The sequence below is a fragment of the Capra hircus genome, chromosome 21 (genome assembly GCF_001704415.2).
Source record: "Capra hircus breed San Clemente chromosome 21, ASM170441v1, whole genome shotgun sequence".
In the NCBI taxonomy this organism is placed as follows: domain Eukaryota; kingdom Metazoa; phylum Chordata; class Mammalia; order Artiodactyla; family Bovidae; genus Capra; species Capra hircus.
Genome location: NC_030828.1, coordinates 22,091,524 through 22,107,194, shown reverse-complemented (window position 1 = coordinate 22,107,194; position 15,671 = coordinate 22,091,524).

The following is a 15,671-nucleotide window of genomic DNA, read 5'->3' as shown; positions in this document are numbered from 1 at the left end:
ATGATTTTCTCTTTTTTATATTCTATCTGGCCCAAAGTTTTTCACTCTGTTCATCTTTCAAAGTATCAACTTCTGGTCTCGTTGATATTTCTCTATTGTTTTCCTATCTTTGTTGCAATTACTTCTGCTATAATCTTTATTATTTCTTTCCTAAGGTTTCCTTTGATTTAGTTTGCGTTTCTTTTACCAACTTATTAAGGTAGAAAGCTGTTGATTTGAGTTGTCATCTTTTTAGTGTATAATTTACAGCTGGAAATTTTTCTGCAAGCACTGCTTTCGCTACATTCTATAAATTTCAGCCCCTTATATTTTCATTTTCATTCATCTCAAAGTATTTTCTAATTTCTCTTGTTACTTGTTCATCAGTCTTTTAGTAATTAAGGATTATGTTGTTCAACTTCCACATATTTGTGAATATTCAAATTTCCCTGTTATTTATTTCTAGTTTTATTCCGTTTTGAGTAAAGAACATACTTTGTATGAGTTCAGTCCTTTTAAACTTATTGAGCCTTGTATCCTGGCCTGTCATGTTCTCCGGGCAAGAATACTGCAGTGGGTCGCCATGCCCTCCTCCAGGGGGTCTTCCTCACCCAGGGACTGAACCCGTGTCTCGTGCCTCCTGCATTGGCAGGCAGGCTCTTTGCCACTATTGCCATCTTGGAAGCCCAGCTGCGTTACAGTGTTGTTCAGATCTATCTCCTTGTTGATCCTCTGTCCACCTATAATTGAAAGCGGGGTATTGAGGACTCCTCCGATGATTACTGTTAAATTGTCTAATTCTCCCTTCAGTTCTTTTGGTCTTTGCTTCATGCATTTTGCTGCTGCTGCTAAGTCGCTTCAGTCGTGTCCGACTCTGTGCGACCCCAGAGACGGCAGCCCACCAGGCTCCCTGGTCCATGGGATTCTCCAGGCAAGAACACTGGAGTGGGTTGCCATTTCCTTCTCCAATGCATGAAAGTGAAAAGTATTAGGTATATATGTTTATAATTGTTATATGCTGGGAGGGATTGGGGGCAGGAGGAGAAGGGGACGACAGAGGATGAGATGGCTGGATGGCATCACTGACTCGATGGACGTGAGTCTGAGTGAACTCCGGGAGCTGGTGATGGACAGGGAGGCCTGGCGTGCTGCGATTCATGGGGTTGCAAGGAGTTGGACATGACTGAGCAACTGAACTGAACTTGATAGACTGCTTCTTTTAGCATGATAAAATGTCCTTCTGTGTCCCTGGTAACAAGTTTTTGTTGTTTTAAAGTGTATTTTGTCTGATGTCAGTATAGCCACTTCAGTTCTCTTTCAGTTGCTGAGGGGTAGATCATTTGTATCCTTGTAGTTTCAACCTGTTTTGTCTCTGAATCTAAGGTGTGTCTCTTGTATTGATTGGATAGCATGTAGTTTGATTGTTTTAAAAAATCCCTTATGACAGTCTCCACCTTTAGCCGCAGTGTTTGATAAGGTGGAATTTATGCCTTCCTTTTGGCTATTGGTTTCTTCTGTGTCTCACATCTTTTCTGTTCCTCTGTTTCCACAACTGCCTTCTTTCTGTTAAATAGATATTCCCTAGAGCACCATTTAAATTAGCTTGTCATTTTTTTTATTATGTGTCTTTTGAATTATTTTCTTAGTGGTTGTTCTGGATATCTTCATTTCTAATAGTCTAATCATCGAGTTCAGATTAATACCAACTCTGTTCCAATAATATTGAAAATTTTGCTCATATGCATTTCTGTTTCTCCCTTGCTTCGTGTTGGTATCACCCACATTAAATCTTTATATATCGGATGCCCACCCACACCCCAGCACCATGGCATGTCACTGCCTCCTGGCCTCCATAGTTTCATGATGAGAAACCAGCTGCTGCTCTTACTGAGGACGTCTTACACATGATACGTGCTAAGTCACTTCTCTTTTCTGGCTTTTAAGATTCTCTTTCTCTGGCTTTCAGTAGTGTGATTATGATGTGTCTCAGTATGGCTGTCTTTGAGTTTATCATATTTGGAGTTCATTGAGCTTCTTGGGTCTGTAGGCAGATGTTTTTCATCAGATTTGGGTAATTTTCAGCCATTATTTCTTCAAACATCCTTTTTGCCCTTGTTCCTCTACAAAAAGTTTAAAAGTAAAATTGTAGAGAAATTTATGATTTCCCTCTCTCTATTGACCCTCTCTTTGGTAATGCATTGTGTTCTTACTTTCCTTTAGTACAAATAGTATTCCTTTTAGTTCTCTGAATATATTTTAAGTAGCTGATTTAAAGTCTCTGGTCTGGTCTTTGACGCTATTTCTTATTGATAAAGTTTTGCCCCCTGCCCCGCCGCCCAACCACACCCCCCGCCCCCTGCCCCACCGCCCAACCACACCCCCCGCCCCCTGCCTCCATATCTGGATCACATTTTTTTTTTGTTTCTTTGCATGTCTTGTAATATTTTCATGAAAATCGGCCATTTAAATTAATATAATGTGGCGGCTTTGGAATTCAGTTTCTTCCCTCATCCTCAGAGGTTTTTGTAGTTGCTGAAGTTACTTGTTGGGTAACTTCTCTGAACTATTTTTGTAAGGTCTGTACGCTTTTTGGTGTGTGTCCACTGAAGTCTCTGCTTGGTTAGATTAGTGCCAACAATTGGTCGAAGATTTCCTTTACTGCCTGGAACAATAAATCATCTGGTCATTGCCAAGGGGTTCTGTATGCTTGTCGTGGTATGCCTTCAACCCTCGGCCAGAGACTTAGTAATATCTCTGCCTTACACTTCACTTTCTGCTTGTAAAGAGCCTCAGTGTCAGCTTGCAGTAAGAGGGCCTTATCAGTTCTTTTCTGAGCATGTACACAATCCTACTACTGGTGGCTCAGCCTTCTGGATTCTGAGGAACAGTTCAGATTTTCAAAGCCCTTATAGACATCTCCTGCCCTAGATTTTACTTTTAAACTTTTTGAGGTAGCCTGTTGTTTGCCTCAGTTGTTACCTACAGCCTGCAGTAGCCATAGCATCAAAAAAATTATCTTGAAATGTTTTTACCAACACCCTCAGGGAAAAGACTTTTCTCACTGGACCAGCTCCAAGTCTAATCAATGAGGACAGCCTTGCAATAGAGGATTCCGGGAGCCACCAGACAGGTCACATGATGGCGGTTCTATGGGAATGAGGCTTTCAAGAAGCCCCGACCCCGGCTTGCCTCTCCTGCTGTCTGCCAGGCGGCTGTTTTCCGCTGTGATTGTGGTTGGTGATTTTCAAGGCTATCATGGAGCCAGAGAGAGGGGGGTGGAGATAAGACAAGTTAAATTGCCCCAAATCTCACTGTCGTTACTGAGTTTCGGTCACTTTTCTTGATTGAAACTTGCCAGATTGCTGAAATCTTCTGGTTAATTTCCAGACTCTGAAAAGTTAGTTCTGACCATTTTTGTCAGTTTTCTTACTGCCTTTCTGGAGCTTGGTTAGAACTTTTGAAGGTCCTTACTCCACTTTTACTTATACCACTCTCTGGGTAACATCTTGACTGCAACTCTGAGAGAGAGACTAAACCAGAACCATCCTACAAAGGCACCCCCAAATTCCTGACCCATAGACACTGAGATAATAAATGTCTGTTCTTTTAAGTTGCGAAGTGTCTGAGTAATTTTTTAGGTATTTGTAAGAAAATACATGTATTTCTCTCCTCTTGTTGCTGCTAAGTCGCTTCAGTCGTGTCCGACTCTGTGCGACCCCATAGACAGCAGCCCACGAGGCTCCCTGGTCCCTGGGATTCTCCAGGCAAGAACACTGGAGTGGGTTGCCATTTCCTTCTCCAATGCATGAAAGTGAAGCGTGAAAGTTAAGTCGCTCAGTTATGTCCAACTCTTAGCGACCCCATGGACTGCAGCCCACCAGGCTCCTCCATCCATGGGATTTTCCAGGCAAAAGCACTCTACGCAGTGTTCTCCATGTTTTTTACTTAGTGAATAGTGGTTTCTTTCTTATTTCTTTTTTTGTATTTATTTGGCTGCATCGAGTCTTACTTGCATCAGATCTTTTGCTGTGGCACACAGACGCTCCTTGTGGCGCGTGTGCTTCAGTAGTTACTGTGCGATGCTCAGCTGCCCTGTGGCATGCGGCATCTTAGCTCCCCGACTAGGGATCGAACCAGTGACTCCTACATTGCAGGGTGGATTCTTAACCACTGGACCACCAGGGAAGTCTCCCCATTTCTTTTTTATGGCTCTCTGGGATACTGTGCATACATTTGACCAGTAACTTATGATGGATATCTGCCTCCACTCACCCAATGATGTATATTAAGGCTGTGTCCAGTCTTCTGCTCTTTTAAATAATGCTAGATTGTGGTAGTTTTCTTTCTGGCACATGTGTTAAGTTTTCAAATGGGCCTGGCTCTGCCACACAAGTTATATAGGAGCTGGCAGAGGCTTGATGACAAAGAGGTCTCTTTCTAGCCGTTCCTGCACCAGAGACGGCTCACATGTGGCAGGCTACGTCATAAGTCGATGTCCTTACAGACAGGCTGACATAGACCTGTCTGGCTTGAGGAAAATGTCTGCTGAGGGGTGTTCCTCCATTCCTGTGATGGATTTGAAGGAAAAAAAAAAAAAAACCATAATGCTGGGATGAATAGTCTTATTTATTCAAGATTTCTGTTATGTGTAGAAAATTCCCATTTCTAGTTTTGTGTTTGCCCTCTAAAACCTGAGCTTTATATGTTTTGTTTCCATAGAAACAAAACCATGAACGAATCTGGTATTCTGCCACAGGACAGGCAGTTATCTCACTGAACAGAAGTCTAGAGTTTTGAGGTTCCCAGGGCTGGTTGATAACACTGGAAACCCAGGTTTCTCCCATCCTTCAGCATTCTCTCTGTTGGAGGTGGCTTCATCCTTGAACTAGGAACAGTATGGCTGCAACAGTGCTGGGTGTCACATCCAGACTCAGCCCACCTAGAGAGAAGGCGGGGAGAGAGAGAGACTCTTTCTGTGGTTCCCTGGGGGGAGTGAGAACTCGATTCACAATCATTCTTGCAGATTTCTCCTTATGGCTTGCTGGGCAGGATAGGGTCACCTGTCCATTGCTGAAACTGTCACTGATAGATACAGGGTAAGCATTTGGCGTGGGAGGCAACCCCAGTATCAGTGAAGCAGAGATGGTGGCCTTCCTGCAGGCAGGGAGAGTCAGCATTAAACCTGAACTTGGAGCTTTGTTCTAAGGTCTTTATGTCACAGTTGTTGTTCAGTCACTCAGTCGTTTCCAACTCTTGGCAACCCCATGGACTGCAGCACGCCAGGCTTCCCTGTCCTTCACTATTCCTGGAGCTTGCTCAAACTCATGTCCATTGAGTCAATGATGCCATCCAACCGTCTCATCCTCTGTTGTCCCCTTTTCCTGCCCTCAATCTTTCTCAGCATCAGAGTCTTTTCCTATAAGTCGGCCCTTCCCATCAGGTGGCCACAGTATTGGAGCTTCAGCTTCAGCATCAGTCCTTCCAATGAATATTCAGGACTGATTTCCTTTAGGATGGACTGGTTTGATCTCCTTGCTGTTCAAGGGACTCTCAAGAGTCTTCAGCACCGCAATTCAAGAGCATCATTCTTTGGCACTCAGCCTTCTTTATGGTCCAACTCTCACATCCATACATGACTACAGGAAAAACCATAGCTTAGACCCAATGGCAACCCACTCCAGTACTCTTGCCTGGAAAATCCCAAGGACAGAGGAGCCTGGTAGGCTATAATCCATGGGGTTGCAAAGAGTTGGACACGACCTAGTGACTTCCCTTTCTTTCTTTTCTTTCTTTCTTGACTATATGGACCTTTGTTGGCAGAGTAATGTCTCTGCTTTTTTTTTAATATGCTGCCTAGGTTTGTCATGGCTTTCTTTCCCAGGAACAAGCGTCTTTTAATTTCATGACTGCTGTCACCATCCACAGTGATTTTGGAGCCCAAGAAAATAAAGTCTGTCACTGTTTCCATTGTTTCCCCATCTATTTGCCATGAAGTGATGGGACTGGATGCCATGATTTTTGTTTTTTGAATGTTGAGTTTTAAGCCAGCTTTTTCACTTTCCTCAAGAGACTCTTTTGTTCCTCTTTGCTTTCTGTCATAAAGGTGGTGTCATCTGCCTATCTGAGATTATTGATATTTCTCCTGGCAATCTTGATTCCAGCTTGTGCTTCACCCAGCCTGGCATTTCGCATGATGTGCTCTGCATATAAGTTAAATAAGCAGGGTGATAATATATAGCCTTGACGTACTCCTTTTCCTATTTGGAACCAGTCCATTGTTCCATGTCTGGTTCTACCTGTTGCTTCTTGATCTGCATACAGGTTTCTCTGGAGGCAGGTAAGGTGGTCTGGTGTTCCCATCTTTTAAGAATCCACATCAGTGTTGTTCTGTTTTCCCTTTGACTGTCAGGAAACTCTAAGCTAAACTTGCTGCTGCTTGGAGCAATTATGGGACATCCTGGCATGTTTTATCCTCCCATTAGCTTTTTTTATCTTCATTTTTTAATTGTGTGTATTCTGGAAACTATACATTCTTGGAGTGGAGCTTATTGTAAATAGTGTTTTTAATTTTCAGTTTTTAAAAGTTAATCTTAAGGGAAACTTGAGTCTTTACTTTTTGTAAAATCATTTGGAAGGTAAATCTTTTTTTTTTTCCTTCTCTCCTTCCAAAATCATTTTCTTTTTGAGAGCTCCACCACACCTGCAGGTCTGTGGCTACATCACTAGGTACCTGGGGATATTTTGAGCTGAACAATGGAGAGACGAGTGCCTCATGTGAAGCCAATTTCTGTCCAGAAGGAAACATATCTTAATATATGAAAATGCTCAGATAAATTCTTATTATTTCTATTATTAGAAACACTGCCTATTCCACGCTCCGTGAGTGACTCGCACTCGGGCCCCCTCTCAGCCTCGGGGACAGAAGCGCCCGGCGAAGCCGCCTCGGCCCTCCCCACGCCGCCTCCTGCATTGTTCTCAGCCTGCGGTGTTGCTTTTGGCCCCTGAGTTAATGCTATTGCTTCCTGACGGCTGAGTGTGTTTCCTCCTTTTCTCGGATTTAAATAGGATCTTTTCCACGGGACAAGAATGGGGCCTTTCAGCTGGGGTCTGAGGCGTTGGTGAGGTGGGGGTGACAGGAAATGGGGAGGGTGGCTTGCGAGAACGCCATGCTGCAGGGCCCTTCATGCTACAAAGAGAGCATCTGTTAGACCTTTCCAAATCAGCGTGCCGGGCCCAGACTGCTGAAGGGCAGGCTCTGGGCAGCAGGTCGGGGGCCGGGGGCGGCGTGTCCAGCCAGCTGCTGGCAGTGCCCACGCTGCCAGTGCGCTGAGAGGTTTTGCTTTCTGGTGCACAGGCCTTGCGGGAGAAGCGAAGATGTGCTTTTCTCTGGTGACGGGAGCCGTGACCGTGTCAGTGGAGTGAAAGGGCTTCTAACTGTATGCACGTGATGGTTCCTGACTTTCCGAAATTTCCTCTTTTTATAGCAGGATGAGACAAATTGTTCAGAGTTTGTTCAGCTTCTTCCTGAGCTTGCTGTGAGCTGATGGTGCTAATAACTCCTTTCCCCATTGTTTCTGATCCCGATCCTCGGGGACAAGGTTTCCTTGTGACTCAGAAGCCCATTTTTCCGCATCCAGTTATTTCTTTGAAGAAGATGGGGGAGCAAGACTGCTTCCTACTTTCCTTTGACCTTTTTCTCCCCTTGCTGGAAAGGTTCAGCTCAAGCAAGGTGGGCAGACAGACCTTTCTCTCTGCTCCCAAGGAGGCACAGGCAGCGCCCACTCGCCACTGTCCGTTCCTGCCGAGTCCTCTGTGAGGCTCAGGCAGGAGGTGGAAGGTGTGGAACACAGTTATTGCTCTGCTTCTCCCCTGTCTCGGCGTGCCTGGGGGCTCAGGCCTTGCCCGCGGCCGCCCCAGGGACCCCAGCAGCAGGGACTAGAGCTGCGCCCTTTGTCTGCCCCCTCCCCGCCTTGCCCCTGACTGCCTCAAGCTTGTGTCGTGTCCACAGAATTAAACATGAGGTAGGCGTCACTGCAGAGTCCAGAGTCCACCTCCAGCTGCCTCCCTCCTCTGGTGTCCACAGGCCCTCAGCGGTCACATCCCCGTCTGGACTGGTGGTTCCCCTCTTGAATCCTGGTTATGGACTCACACCACCTCCTCCGTCATTCAGATTTCAAACCTTGGAGTTATAGAAATAACCACAGGTATTATGTTTAGAGAAGCCCAGAAAAGCACAAGGCTGGCAGTGAAGCCCCAGTGGCCCCCGCCTCCACAGGCAGCCCCCGCCTCCAGAGACAACCCCCACAAAATTCCAGTGCATTTCCTGCCTTCTAGTTTTTTTCCCTAATCACATGTATCTTCTCCTCTCCCTCCAAAATGGGTCATTCCATATTCTTCAATGAATTTTCATTTAATAACACAGCCTTGAGGTTGTCCCGTTTCCTCGATTTACTAAATCATTATTTTTAGTGACTGCAAACAACTCTGTTTTGGAATCACACCAAACTTTTCTTCTCAACAGTCCCCTTTGCTGGGCATTTTTTCTAACTTATGAACAGCTGTGGTACACACCCTTGAGGTTTCCCATGGTCCCCATCTCACTGGTTGTTGCTTGAGTTAGTGTTGTTCCAGCTTCCCCATCCCTCTCCAGCCCCTCCCGGCTTTGTCTTGTCTCTTAAACTTGGGTGAAATTAGCAGGGTTTTGTTGTTCTGTTTTGAAATAAACTCTGTAATTTATATCATGCCTTTTCCATTGTGAGATGATAAGGATATTTTCTTCATTTTTTTTCTAATGCTTTTATGTTTAATTTTCACTTCTATAATTTAAAAAAAATTTTGGCTGCATGGGGTCTTAGTTGTGGCATGCGAACTCTTAGTTGTGGCATGTGGGATCTAGTTCCCAGACCAGGGATTAAAGGTGGGCCCCTGCATTGGGCGCATGGAGTCTTAGCCACTGGACCACCAGTTGTGGTTTGGTTGGTCAGTCTTTCTGACTCTTTGAAACTCCATGGACTGCAGCATGCCAGGCTTTCCTGTCCTTCACCATCTCCTGGAACCTGCTCAAACTCATGTCCGTTGAGTCAGTGATGCCTTCCAACCATCTCGTTTTCACTTCTAAAGCACTGGCACACTAAGATAGCTACGTCGTCATCCTCACATTTATGGAATGAATCCGTCTTCCCTCCAGTGGGGTGAAGCAGCGCCTGTACTATTCTACTAAACTCCTGTGTCTGTTCTGATATATTCCTGGCTCTGTTCAGTTTTATTTATTCATCTGAATAGGGGTCAGTGTCTCAGTGTTTTAATCATGGCAGCTTTTTATGTTCTCATGTGTTAGGCTAGTCCTCTCTCTTCACTCATTTTCAGAATGTTCCTGACTTTCCTTCATATAATAGATTAACATGAGAATGACCACTACATTAAAACGATTTTGAATTCATAGAATAAGTTAGGGAGAAGTTGACAGTTTTACAAAATTAACTCATCCTGAACGTAGGGTTCGCCTTTTCATTTATTCAGATCTTTGACTTTCCTCAGGAGCACCGTTCAGAATTCACATGTGGACACAGAGTGGCCGCTGGTCCCCACAGGCAATCCATGTCACTTGTTCCGTGGTGCATAACCAGAGATTTGGTTTATATAGTATTTAAACAAATGCTAGCATGCATGTATATTGCTCTGTGTTATGTCCTTTCCCCACACTTTAATATATCTTGGCAATCTCTCCATATTAGCACATGAAGAACCTTCCCATTCCTTTTTATACCTAAAAAAGGCATAGGATTCTATTGCGGGGACAAACCATCATGTATTTACTCACCCTTCTTAAATCATAGACATTTAAGGTATTTTCAGTCTTTTACTATCACGAGCAGGGCTGTCATAAACAATTCTGTATATGAATCTTTTCCCACATAGTGAGCATATCTTTGGGGCTAAGAATCTGCCTGCAGTGTGGGAGACCTGGGTTCAAATCCTGGGTCAGAAAGATCCCCTGGAGAAGGGCATGACTACCTACTCCAGTATTCTTGCCTGGAGAAAGAATCCCATGGACAGAGGAGCCTGGCGGGCTACCGTTCGTGGGGTCACAGAGTTGGACGTGACTGAGCATGGCTTGAGGAAGGTGTTTCTGGATGTGGAGCTGCTCGGCCACGGTGCGCCTACAGTTGTGATCCGGGCACGCTCAGCAGTGCTGCCTCCACAGAGGCTGTACAGGCTTACACTCGCCGCCAGCATGTAAGGGTGCCTGTGTCCACACTCTGCCAACACTGTCTTTTTTGTTTACTAATCTTAAAAGTGAGAACTATCTCAAATTGGTTCTACTTTGCATTTCAGTCACTATCAGTGAGACTTAGCATAAACTGGAATCTTTTTATGCTTTTTTCTATGAACTATCTGTTCATAAGTGAAGTCGCTCAGGCGTGTCCGACTCTTTGCGACCCCATGGACTGTAGTCTACCACACTCCTCCGTCCACGGGATTTTCCAGGCAAGGGTACTGGAGTGGGTTGCCATTTCCTTCTCCAGAGGTTCTGTTCATATCATTTTCCTATTTTTTCCTACTGTTTACTTATTAAGTTCACAAAAATTGGTATTTTGGGAAGTACACTTTTTGTAAACTGAATTAGAAACATTTCATTTCTTTTGGTTTATTGTGGTTGGTATCTAGAATATGTTTATAGTTGAGTTCATGACTGTTTTTTCACATGGCTTCCCTGTGTTGTATATATACCACTTAAACTTTCTCTACTTAAAAATATTCTCCTAGCCATCTAATCACCAGGCATGGTGACCACATTAAAAAAAGAAAAAGATGGAGTAGTTCAACATTTAGAAGAGTATAGTGATACACTTTTAAAAGACAGATACACCCGTCACCAGGGCTTCCCAAGTGGTGCTAGCTGTAAAGAACCCTGCTGCCAGCGCAGGGAATGTAGGAGATCCCTGGGTCGGGAAGATCTGGAGGAGGGCCTGGCAACCCACCCCAGTATTCTTGCCTGGAGAATCCCACGGACAGAGGAGCCTGGCGGGCTACGGTCCATGGGTCACAAGGAGTCGGACACAACTGAAGCAGCTTAGCATGCAGCACTACCCATCACCAGAACTATGGTAACGTTTTGCCATGTCTGCTAGATTTCTTTCCTTCGAACATCTCTGTAGTGACAGTGCCTCCCCTGCCCCTGAGGTCACCGCCTTTGTGCAGCTGCAGTGTGCCCTCCTGGTCATGGTCGGGGGCCTGGATTTTGAGCCTGCAGAACACCCCCAGGCTAGCCGCAATGGAAGGGATGTACCAGAACTCTTGAATGAGTTTCCTGGAAAGTCTCCCTAAAATACAGATGAGGGCTTGGGCTGAGTCAGCTGTGCCCCAGAGCCTCCTGCTTCCACGGCAGTCAGCACTGCCAGCGGGGAGAATGCAGAGTCAACAGCTCCTCATGTGTTCTCCGTTTATGCCACGACTCTCTTAATTTTGGTTGCGCAGCACGGCATTAGTTCCCTGATCAGGGATCAAGCCTGTGCCCCTTGCAGTGGAAGCTGAGTCCTAGCCGCTGGCCTGCCAGGGAAGTCCCTGTGAGACACTCCTACATGGAGCCTTGTGCACTTGCCTCTCTGCCCATGTATGTGCTACGTCGCTTCACTCGTGTCCAACTCTCGGCTCCTCTGTCTGTGGGATTCTCGAGGCAAGAATGCTGGAGTGGGTTGCCATCCCCTGCTCCAGGGGCTCTTCCCGACCCAGGAATCCAACACTCGTCTCTTACATCTCCTGCATTGGCAGGTGGGTTCTTCACTGGGAAGCCCTTGCATCTTACAGCGGAACCTAAGGGAGTGTGGAGGGAAAAGCACTTGCTTTTCTAGTTAGTATCTACACCAGCAGCCTGGTGTCACACAAGCCAGTTCACAGCATTGGTAACCTTCCTGAACGTTTTAATGCTCCTACTATTAATTTTTCCATGAGTAATATTTCGGGTATTCAAAACATTGACACAAATGGTATATACTGCAACTTAGCCTTTTCTTTCGATATTCTTAAGCCTTTCCCTGCTGACATCTGCAGCTCTCCTTCATTCTTTGTAACTGCTGTGTATTGTATGTGTATCCGTTGTTATTGTGTAACTAACTGTCCTCAAATTTACCGGCAAGGAACAGCGTTTACCATCTCCCCGTTTCTGTGGGCAGGAACCTGGGTGTGGCTGAGGTGGGTCCTCTGGCGCAGGGTCTCAGGTGTCTGCCGCAGCTGTGGTCTCATCCGAAGACCCAGCTGTGGCAGCATCTGCTTCCAGCACACTCGTGTGGTTGCTGGACTCCGTGGTGGCCGTGGGCTGAAGGCTGGCTTCTTTGCCATGTAGGCCTCTCCAAAGGGCAGCTCGCAACATGGCAGCTTGCCTCATTAGAGCAAGCAGATAAGAACAAGACAGTGTGCAGGGTGGGTATCACTGTCTGTAATGAATTGTGGTTTAGTCACCCAGTTGTGCCTGGCTCTTGCAACCCCATGAACTAATGCCCACCAGGCTCTGTCCATGGTATTTCCCAGGCAAGAATACTGGAGTGGGTTGCTATTTCCTCCTCCAGGAGATCTTCCCAGCTCAGGGAATGAACCTGCATCTCCTGCTTGGCAGGCAGATTCTTTACCACTGAGCCTCCTGGGAAGGCCTTCAGGTTGAATAATCTCCCCCCAAATTCAAATACCCTGAAACCTCAGAATGTGACCTGTTTCTCGCTGTTATTCCCCGCACCCCCTCAACTATACCTACTTAATTTTGTCTGGATGTTTACCAATCTGTGCTTACCACTGCTTTCTATAGATACCCCACCCCCTCTTTCTGAACTCATTAAAGAAGTACATCTTTCAGCAGTTTTTTCCCATAGTGTTCTATTCGTGATTAACATGTACATGTCTGGAGTAATCTTTATTCACCTTCGCTCTTGAACCATAGTTTGGTATGTAATTCTAGGCTGACAGATTCCTTTAGCATTCTGAAATACTACTCCCTTGTCTTGTTGCAAATAAGAATTCTGATGGCAGTCTAAAGCTCGTTCCTTTGTCAGTGAGCTGTCTTTTCTCACGGGTTTAGGCTTTTCTCTTGAAACTGAACGCTCTGCATTTTCAGGGTTGTGTCATCCTGAGATTTGATGTGCCCTGTAATATGAGGAGTTGGCTTGTCAGGTCTGGAGGGACTCCCAGGCGCGCTCTGGATAGTGCTTCTCCCCACTTCTCCTCCCCCCAGATCACCTAATTTAGACGCAGTTTGGAGCATCTCCTTCTACCCTCCATATTTTAACACTGGTTTCACATTTTCCATTTTTAATCTCTGTGCTACACATTGAGTCATTTCCTTAAAGCTTCCAATTGGCTACTTCTCTCTTTAGTTATGTCTGGTTTTCTGGTAAACCGACGCAGAAGTTTTCCATTTGTTTTAATGACTATGTTCGTCATGCTTAGAATGTCTCTTTGGTTCTTTTTCAGATTTTTTTTTTTTTTTCCCTCAGAACTACCTTGGTTTACCTTATGGTTTTCATTGCTTCAAACATGCTAAGTGCTTCCATCCTAAAGTCTCTTGCTGATTATTTCCTCTGCCTCACGATGGTTGAGTTCCTCGTGGGATCACTCTCTTTTCTTTCCTGGAGGGGAGAGGGCTTTCTTCCCACGTCAGTCAACAGTTACCAACTTGGGTCGCCTGACTCCACACGGGAAAAGGGGGGATTTGTTTCCTTAGACAGACCCCTGAGGGGCTGGCCTTGTCAGACCTCCAGAGGGCCCTGACATCTTGAATGGGCATCAGGAACCCAGGACCGTCCCTGGGAGCCCCTCTGCCAGCCCTCCAGGGCACATGACCTCTCTGAATGGGCACCTAGTGGTGAATTAAAGGTATCTCTGAGAATTCTTCAACATATTCTGGCCCATTATGACCCGAAAGTCATTTAACTATTTATTTCTTCTGTTAAAAAAAAAAAAAGGTATCTTCTTTATTTATATGGAGAAAAAGATAAAGTATTTTAACTATAAGACTTCAAAGAAAAGGTGATACATGTTTTCTTTAAAACAAATACTTTAATTTCATTTTCATCTGGAAAAAAAGCATACAAGTTTAAAAGGAAACAGCAAGAACTTTGACATGTCGTGTCATTTTTTTTAAACAATACTAGAACTTGTTCAAAATGTGAAGATACAGAACCGTTATAAATTTCTGGAATCAAAGACTCCAAATACAGACGAAAACAGATTAGTTACAAAATGTCAATTCACGAAATATCCCATTTTCTGTTTTTTATCGGGAATATTCTGTAGAAACACTGTATACAAAATAAGGCAGACTTTTAGAAATTCAAGTATAAGATTTTTAGAAAAAATAAGTGTGAAGTCCAATTTCTTTCCCTTTGGGGAGTCGCCTGCAGAGCCAGTGTTGGAGCTCTGGCTGCTGCACAGAAGAGCCCTTTCGAGCTCTTCTGGGGTCACTAGTTGTTGTTCAGTCACTCAATTGTGTCTGACTCTCTGCGACCCTATGGACTGCAGCATGCCAGGCTTCCCTGTCCTTCACTATCTCCTAGAGCTTGCTTAAACTCGTGTCCATCAGGTCGGTGATGCCATCCAACCATCTCATCCTCTGTCGTCCCCGTCTCCTCCTGCCTTCAATCTTTCCCAGCATCAGGGTCTTTTCTAATGAGTCTGCTCTTCGCATCAGGTGGCCAGAGTATTGGAGCTTCAGCATCAATCCTTCCAATGACTATTCAGGACTGATTTCCTTTAGGGTTGACTGGTTTGATCTCCTTGAAGTCCAAGGGACTCTCAAGACTCTTCTCCAACACCACAGCTCAAAAGCATCAGTTCTTCAGCACTCAGCTTTCTTTCTGGTCCAATTCTCACATCCATACATGACTACTGGAAAAACCATAGCTTTGATTATACAGACCTTTGTTGGCAAAGTAATGTCTATGCTTTTTAATACACTGTATAGGTTTGTCAGAGCTTTTCTTCCAAGGGGCAAGTATCCTCTAATTTCATGGCTGCCGTCACCATCTGCAGTGATTTTGGAGCCCAAAAATAAAGTCTGACACTGTTTCCACGTTTCCCCATCACTTTGCCATGAAGTCATGGGACTGGATGCCATGATCTTTGTGTTTTGAATGTTGAGTTTTAAGCCAGCTTTTTCACTCTCTCCTTCCACTTCCATCAAGAGGCTCTTTAGTTCCTCTCCACTTTCTCCCATAGGGGGGCATCATCTGCACATCTGAGGTTATCCGTATTTCTCCCAGCAGTCTTGATTCCAGCTTGTGCTTCATCCAGCCTGGCATTTCATATGATGTATGCTGCATATAAGTTAAATAAGTAGGGTGACAATATACAGCCCTTAACATATTCCTTTCCCAATTTTCAAACAGTCTGTTGTTCCATGTCTGGTTCTACCTGTTGCTTCTAGACCTGCATACAGGTTTCTCAGGAGGCAGGTAAGGTGGTCTCATATTCTCATCTCCTTAAGAATTTTCCACAGTTTGTTGTGATCCACAGTCAAAGGCTTTAGTGTAGTCAACAAAGCAGATGTTTTTCTGGAATTCTCTTGCTTTTTCTGTGATCCGTTGGATGTTGGCAATTTGATCTCTGGTTCCTCTGCCTTTTCTAGATCCAGCTTGAACATCTAGAAGTTCTTGGTTCACATACTGTTGAAGCCTAGCTTGGAGAATTTTGAGCATTACTTTGCT